Here is a 9,063-nt window from a genome sequence, read left to right as displayed (position 1 = left end):
ATTCCTGCTCAGCAGGGGCATAGCCACTAGCAGGACGACCAGTTATAACCCCCGGGGTAACGGTCAGGTCGAGCGAGAGAATGGCACCATTTGGAAGACCATCCTGCTGGCCCTACGGTCCAGACATCTCCCTATCCCCCGTTGGCAAGAGGTCATCCCCGATGCCCTCCATTCAATCCGGTCTCTCCTCTGTACTACCACTAATCAAACACCTCATGAACGTCTTCTTGTTTTCCCTAGGAAGTCGTCCTCAGGATCCCCTCTCCCGACCTGGCTGGCCACCCCCGGGCCCATCTTGCTCCGGAAGCATGTGCGGGTGCACAAGTCCGACCCGTTGGTTGAGCGAGTCCAGTTACTCCATGCCAACCCGCAGTATGCGTACGTGGAGTATCCCGACGGTCGGCAGGCTACGGTCTCGCTTCGGGACCTGGCACCCGCCGGCGTGCGGCCTTCTCCCCTTACATCAACACCTCCCCCCAACCCCAATTCCCCCCTGCGCCCTCTGCGCCCCCACGACCCAGCGCACAGACCCCCTCTTCCCCGATTACAGCGTCTCCACCACCCGCCCGGGGTACGGAGACACATCTACGACCGACGCTCCTGGAAGCAAGGACGACCATCGGCCCGACGTCACCGGCTCCACTGAGACGGTCCACCAGAACACCACGGGCACCCGATAGGCTGATCGTATCCATCTGATGCAACCATGGGACTTTATTGGACTCTATTGTAATTTTTTTGCATCCTACTGTATTTAGTTTTGTTCATTTTGCCACGAGCCAGTGGTCAGCCCCCCATCTTCTCGATTGTCTCTACTCATACCACCAGTCCTCGCCCCCCCTCTCTCTCTTCCCCTTACAACACCCCCCCCCCCCGCCTTCTTTCTCCACAAGGGGTGAACATGGTGGTATGATTGGGAGGACTGCCGTTGGTGCAGAGCATTGGTTTCCCATTGGCTCTGGCTGGTCATGTGCCTCTCATCTGATTTGCTGGGACTAGTCATGTGACTGCTCACCAATTGGTCGAGAGGCAAGTAGACCCAGCCTCCGAGGCGGGGTATAAGTACCCAGAGTTCCTGGCGGTTGGCCTTTCTCTGTAGTCGACCACCGGGCTAACAACTAGCTGATTAAAGCCTAAATTTGGACCTTCATCGTGCCTCGCGTCCAATTGATGGTACATCAGAGTGTAGCCATCTCCCCTTGACATTCAATGGCATTACCATTGCTCAATACTCCACTATGAACAACCTGCGGGCTCTCATTGACCAACAACATAACTGGACCAGCCACGTGAAGCATGCCAGATGCTGGGAATTCTACAACATGTAACTCACCTCCTGGCTCCCCAAAGCATGTCCACCACCTACAAGATACAAGTAAGAAGTGCAATGGCATACTCTCCAGTTGCCTCTAGTTCCAACCACATTCAAGCTCGATATAATTTAGTACAAAGCAGCCCAGCGCATCTGCAACACATTTACCACCATAGACATTCACTCCTTTTGATAAGGCACCACAATAAATGTTATTGCGGAAAATAAAACCTCATGGTGTAGGGGTTAACATATTGGCATGGATAGAAGATTGGCTAGCTAACAGGAAACAGAGAGTTGCCATAAATGGGTATTTCTCTGGTTGGCAGGATTTTGCCCTTCTGCAAGTGTTACAAGAATGGTATTGTTGCGATTAGAGTAACACATGTTTCTCTCTCAGGATTACCGAACATTAGCTTTTTCACAACTCTATTGGTCAATATCTACCATCGTGTCAACTGGGCAGAATTGCTTCAGCAACAGCCTCGGGGCAACAGTCTACAGGTTTGCTAGCCAGCACTACTGCCTTCCACTAATTTTGCTGAATCCACTGGAGTCCACAAGGAGGAACCAGAATCTGGAAAGTAACCTTTTGAATTTACTTTTTAAAAATAAATTTAGAGTATCCAATTCATTATATCCAATTAAGGGTCAATTTAGTGTGGCCAATCCACCTACCCTGCATATCTTTGGGTTGTGGGGCCGAAACCCATACAAACACGGGGAGAATGTGCAAACTCAACATGGACAGTGACCCAGAACCGGGATCGAACCGGGACCTCGGCGCCTTGAGGCAGCAGTGCTAGCCACTGCGCCTCCGTGCTGGAGAGTATGCCATTGCACTTCTTACTTGTATCTTGTAGGTGGTGGACATGCTGACCTTTTGGATTTACAAGTCCATTCATAAAGTTGAGACTTGGGTGAGAAAAGAACTCAAGGCAATTGTTATGTTTGCCATTAAATGAATCACTCATCAAATTGGCACTTGAGTCTGCAGTATGGTTTCATAGCTGCTTTTAAGTACATATTGTCAGTATATAGCTGACATAGAAGCTGGCTGAATAGTTTCAATGTTCTTTAATGCAATGCGAAGAGCACGATGAATGGTATAACAAGGACTTAATACAAAGTGGCTTTGTGTAAGGTTTTAGGTTAGATGAATGAAATGATCATTGAAATCACTGAGCAGTTTATATTTTTTGCTGCAGGGGCTGAGGTGGTCCATCTATTCTAATTCCTCGCCTTCACCCTGGCTGAACTCGTCCAACAAAGGCTACCACTGTTGCTGTACTTCCTCCAAATGCCAGCCTTCTGTATGTCAAGCTGCAGGATGCAGCAATGAGGAAAATCTTCTGTTTACTGTAGTGTGCTCAAATATGACCCTGATGGTCTCACGGTTTTGCCTGTCTGATGCAAGTCACGATGTGATTCCAAAAGGGTTCTGAATTTGTAGGGGTGATGTACCATCGATTGCACGCGAGGCGAGTGATTTACCAAAGTCTGGCTTTAATTAACTAGAACACAGCTCTGCGATCGTCTACAGTGGAAAGGGACGATCGTCAGGCGTTTGAGCATTTATACCTCGTTAATAGAGGCAGGGTTAACTCAGCCTCTCGGCCAATCGGTCGAGAGGCACATGACCGACCAGGGCCAATGGTAAGCCGACGTTCTGGCCCAATGGCAGACGAGTATGCAGATCATATCATCACAAGGGGCTGTGCCTTTTCCCCCAGAAACAATACCTTCGCGTCCCTGGACCAGTTAAATATTGGGGGATAACTGAGTACCATAGAAAAATGTGGTGTGATTTTTGTTTGGAAACCTTATATAAACTTCCATGATCCTGCTTCTCTGATCAGTTGTCAGCTTTGCATGATTTGAATGCCAACCTTTCCCATTTACGAAGGCTGCTGGTTGGTTTTCTGTAGTGTTCCCCATGTCTAAGTTATCAGCACTGATGCTGCTGTGCCAGAAGGTTGTGGGTTTATTTATCTAGAGATTTGAGTACAAAAGTTGAGGCTGACACTTTAGTACAGTGCGGAGGGAATGGACTGTCAGAAGCGCTGCCTTTGAGATGAGAAGTTAAACCAAGGCTCCATTTGCTCTATCATGTGGATGTAAAATATCTATGACACTATTTTAAAGAACAGGGAAGCTATCCCTGAATCAATATTACTAAAAATATATTATCTGGTCATTATCACATTACTGTTTGTGGGCGATTGCTGGGCATAAATTAGCTGCTGCATTTTCCTAGAACAATTATAATGTTGACTTTCAAAATTACCTAATTGGTTGTAATGTGATTTGGGACATCCTTAAAAGTGCAAGATAATGCAAGCCTTTATTTTTAATTGTTTTATCATGCTCTGGACACAAGGAAGCTAGCCATTATTCCCATCTCCTTACCATTAGAATCAAAGTACAATGCCTTTGTTGACCTTGGCATAATGACAACTCGGCAATCAAGTGCGTGCTGCCGACTGCGTACAGGAAATGTCCCCATCGTAGACCAAGCTTGTGGCAAAAGATTAAGGGCTGTGATGACTTTGACAGCTACTGGCAAAAAACCTGGCACAGCAGGAAATCAGATTCAGAGGGTTTGGGGAGCTCGACACGATGTAAATGTCTATTCTTGACCATTCATTGCCTTCCTTTGCCCTTTCCCCCTCTATCTCCTCTTAAACTTCCACTGGGTTTAGTGCATGTGAATTCGTTTTAACGGCCTCTGCCTGTTAGTTTAGCTCCCCATCCTGAACCATGTCCTTTGTTGGTTAATTCTGGAAAAGATCTGGATGAAATGAAATGAAATGAAAATTGCTTATTGTCACGAGTAGGCTTCAATGAAGTTACTGTGAAAAGCCCCTAGTCACCACATTCCGGCACTTGTTCGGGGAGGCTGGAACGGGAATTGAACCGTGCTGCTGGCCTGCCTTGGTCTGCTTTAAAAGCCAGCGATTTAGCCCAGTGTGCTAAACCAGCCCCTGGATCGGGTCCACTTTCAAACTTCATTTCCAACATTCCTGTATCTATCTGAACATCAAGGCTTCACTGCTCCACTGGATTATTGAACAGTAACACTCAACGACTGTCTTGTGATCTGTGTTTTGCCATATTTTAAACAAAGTAACACTGGATCTGACTATAAAAGACACGAGGCACTCACACTCCGCCTCTTTCCACCGATGAACATCTGGAGAGTCAGTCAAGGGTGTTGTTACAATCTCACACCTCCACCACGTGGCTAAGAGCTAGTCTGGTTCAGTCAGACAGAGTAACCACACTTCAGTTAGTAGAGAGTCGAAGTCACAGAGAACTGTGCTAACTGTGCTATTAGTTCAATAAACCTGATTGAACTAAGTTCAAGGTCTGGAGTATCTTTCTGATCTAAGCTGCATCCAGTTGCAGCCAGTGTTATACCAGTGTACCTTACACCAGTGCTTCTCAAAGTGTGGTACGCGTACTGGTGCCGGTACGCAAGCCATCGTCTGCCGGTACTTGGAGTGTTTCCAGAAAAGAAAGAGACAGTAATCCTGGATTGGCTTGTTTTGCTCACCGGTCCCTGGCACATTGAAAAAAAGAACTGCCGGTCCGCCACATCAGATAGTTTGAGATGCACTGCCTTACACGACATCTTTCTATACTGTAAATTCTATTATTCTATGATTCTATGATCAGTCTATGGCCCTTCCCCCACTGTTGCTGTGACTGAGGGACCTTTCTCCTACTGTGCCTCTGACTGGTCACTTGTTATACTGGTTTTTCAGCTTCAGCCTGTTCCTGGGCACAAACTTACCTGGGCTGAAGTACAAATCTCTGCTGCTTCTGTTATGATCCCAGCTAGTGTTACTACAAAACAGTCAGTGAAAGCACGTTTGACAGATCCTAACTTTTATCTTTTGTTTGGAGACGTGGATGAACAGTCTCAGAACTGTCGATTAACTCTTAGCAAAAGAATAAAACATTTATCAAACAAGGGAAGATTAACTATAATACACTCCAGGCCCTGGACTTTTAAGGGCCAGGCCCCCAGTGGAAGTCTACTTAATCCATCTCAGGCAACGGGTCATGAAAGACGCAGACCGCCTTAACCTCAGCGGTAGATCTGGGTAGATGTCTAGGCGAAATGTGAGTGTTAGGAAGTGTAAGAAGCTGTAGGCACCTAGTGGGGACAAGTAAACAGAGGCACTAGTTACGATAGGTCACCACTATAAAAAAAGCACATGTAAATAAACATCATTTTTTTCAGCAGCTGATCCTCCACCCTACTATATCATGGTGCCATGCTCTGCAATACCCTCCACACACTCTGTGCTTCATCCCTGTGCAGTGTGAGAGTGACAGCGCTATGTCTCTCCCCCTGCCACACCGATGACTCAGTGAAGACGTGTTGCTGCTGGTCAAGGCACTGAAATAGCATCTTGAGCAGTCCAATCGCCTGATCGACCAGCACACGTATTGAAGCATGAGCCTCATTGTAGCGAGTTTCTGCCTCAGTTTGTGGCCTCAACACTGGCATCAACAGCCACCTCCTTATTGGGTATCCCTTGTTCCTGAGGAACCATCCCTCCAGACCAGCGATTCCCAACCTTTTCAGTAACACAACAATCTTCAACAAGACAAGCTACAATGACACATCACATCCACTTTTTTTCAGCTGGATGGATTGCTCACAAACACCCGACAATTAAGTAGTGAATCGACAGTGGCCAATCAGATACATGTGTCCCATATCCATGGAGATGAAACGTTGGCACTTACATTTTTGGTGGGTTTTGTGAGGGCAGAGAGAGAGTTCTGGACAGATTGTGGAGGGGGAGAGAGTGTGCAAAGAGAGCGGAGGGTGAGAAAGTGGAGAAATAATGGAGGGAGGTGTGAAGGTAGAGAGTGGAGAGGGTATGTGGAGGGGGAATGTGGAGGGAGAGAGTGAGTGTAGGGAGAGAGTGAGTAATGGGAGAGAGAGTGGAGGGAGAGAGTGAGTGGAGATAGGAGTGCAGGATCAGAGGATTTCAGTGGGGTGTGTTTATGGGAGCTGTTGAAGGGAGTTTGGCGGAAGTATTTTACTTATTCACTGATCTGCTAACTAATGCGATGCATTTATATAACATCTTTAAAGCACGTAACCACTGGTGGTTGTGCCATCAGCTACATCAGCCTTAGATATGAAATTCTCTCACTAAATCTCACTTGCACTCTGCTTCTCTTTCCTCCCTTAAGATGCTTCTTAAAAGCTACCACTTTGACCAAATTTCTAACCATCTGCCTTCATATCTTCTTATGTAGCTCAATGTCATACTTTACTGTATAATGCTGCTGTGAAGAACTGGGGGAAATTTTATTCCATTTGCCACAGGTACCGAGGTACAGTGGAAAGTACTGTTCTGCTTGCAGCTCAATATATTTTCTTCCCATTCCTTTACCATGAATTGTTACCGCTGGAGGTCCCAAAATCTATCCTTAGCCCATTTCTCAATACGTGCGATCGCTTGGTGACAGCATATAAAAACACTGTCCCATTTCACATGCATATTAATCATAGAATTTTTACAGTGCAGAAGGAGGTCATTCAGCCCATGGAGTCTACACCGGCCGTTGAATGAGCACCCGACCCAAATCCACACCTCCACCCTTTCCCCGTAACTCCGTAACCCCACCTAACCATTGGACATTATGAGGTAATTTAGCGTGGTCAATCCACCTAACGCATGCATCTTTGGACTGTGAAGGAAACTGGAACACCCAGAGGAAAACCACCCAGACAAGGGGAGAACGTGCAGACTCCGCACAGACAGTGACCAAAGCCAGGAATCGAACCCGGGTCCCTGGCGCTGTGAAGCAACAGTTCTAACAACTGTGCTATCGTGCCTGGCTAACGATAGCCAGTTCTATTTTTACCACTATTGTTCTCAACCCTCCACTGTTTTGTTACACTATTTGTCCAACATCCGGGATTAAATATTGAAAAGGTCTACAAGAGAGTTATTTTGGCACAGTGGATATTCCAGAACTTGATGGCCAAGGAAGGTATGTTCATAATGCAGCCAAACTGGTTGAGTGTCAACTCGTAAATCCTTCCCATGTATGCCAATGGTTGGCTCTGTTGGATGGTCGATTGCTGTGGGTCAGACTGGCCTGGACACCATGGTGTTCAGTCCCCATTTCAGCTATGTAGGATTTGAGGCCTCCTCCTTGCCCTACCCTGGGTGTAGGTCACAATACTGTGGACCTGCCTTCAGGCAGAGAATTGAAGCATAAGAATGTTTCCTAACTTTAAATTCTGTAAATTTGAACTCATTGAATACCCTTCTCTCCACAGCCTAAATGCTTCAAGTTTCATTCACTCATCATCTCCATAGTTGCTGCCAGTCACACCTTGATTAAAAAATTTGTAGCCTTGTGTTGTAACCCACATGTGACCCACAGGGCTGGGCCTATTAGGCTCCCCATGAGTCTTGTGGAGTACGAGCTTCACCACTGTGGGTAGAACCTCCTCATCAGCGGGAGAGGAAATCAGAGTATATAAACCTGGCCCGAGTGTGAGTCGGCGCCGGTAGTCACATCCTGTGTACATAGTCTTTCTGTATCTCTGAAAATAAACCTTTCGTTCCCAACACTTCCCGTGTGGCTGCTTCCGTGAACTCAAATCTGCCAATGAGGATTAAGTGGAGTTGCAGACGTTGTCGTTTTCGCTATGCCCGGCCACCTCTCCATGGACCTCTGGAGGACAGTCCACTCGCTATTATGATGCTGCACTTCGGGAATCTAGATGCATTTGATGAAGGTATTGAAGATTGGTCCCAATGTGTCGAGCGGATCCGCGATTTTCTTTGGCCAACGCCATTGTCGGGAATGAGCGCCAGCCGGATCATCATCCTCTTGACGGCCTGTGGGGTGCCCACCTTCAGTATGATTAAGAGTCTGACATAACCCACCCCCCAGATTCAAAGTAATTTGTGGATCTGGCAGCGCTAATGGCAGACCATTACAATCCCAAGCCGTCGGTCACCGTCCAGCGTGACCGCTTCAATATGGCCAAGAGTACCCCTGCTAACCACTGCGCCACCATGCCGCCCTCAAGGTACATTTCTTAAGCACCCATTTCTTAAAGGTACTCTGACATGACAACCTTTCATTCCCAACGCTTCCCATGTTGCTGCTTTTGTGAACTCAGTACCTTGTATTCAAACCCCTCATTTGCCTTGCCCCTCCCGATCATTGTAACATCCTGCAGCCCTCTAACACTTTGAGATCCATGTACTTCTCCAATTCTGGACTTTCATACATCAGCATTAGCTGCCTTGACTTCAGTTGCCTTGGCCCGAAGGTCTGGAATTCCCTCCCTAAATCTGGCCACCTGTCTGTCTCCTGATTTAAGATGATCCTTAAAACCACTCAGCTGTGGTAATATCTCCTTCTGTAGCTTGGTGTCAAGTTATGTGGCTTGGTGGTTTTTAATAAATTTATAAATTTAGATTTTACATTTTTCTCCAATTAAGGGGCAATTTAGCGAGGCCAATCCACCTAACCTGCACATCTTTTGGGTTGTGGGGGTGAAACCCGCGCAGACACAGGGAGAATGTGCAAATTCCACACGGACAGTAACCGGCAGCTGGGGTCAAACGTGGGTCCTCTGCACTGCGAGGCAGCAGTGCTAACCACTGTGCTACCATCCCGCCCTGGGTTTTACTCTGTTAAAGATGTTATATAAATGCAAATTGGTGTTGATCCAATTGCCTGCAGGTGAGTCCACC

Source organism: Scyliorhinus canicula, chromosome 4 (assembly GCF_902713615.1).
Source record: "Scyliorhinus canicula chromosome 4, sScyCan1.1, whole genome shotgun sequence".
NCBI classification, from domain to species: domain Eukaryota; kingdom Metazoa; phylum Chordata; class Chondrichthyes; order Carcharhiniformes; family Scyliorhinidae; genus Scyliorhinus; species Scyliorhinus canicula.
The sequence above is the reverse complement of the archived record's forward strand: the minus strand, read 5'-3'. Positions refer to the sequence as shown.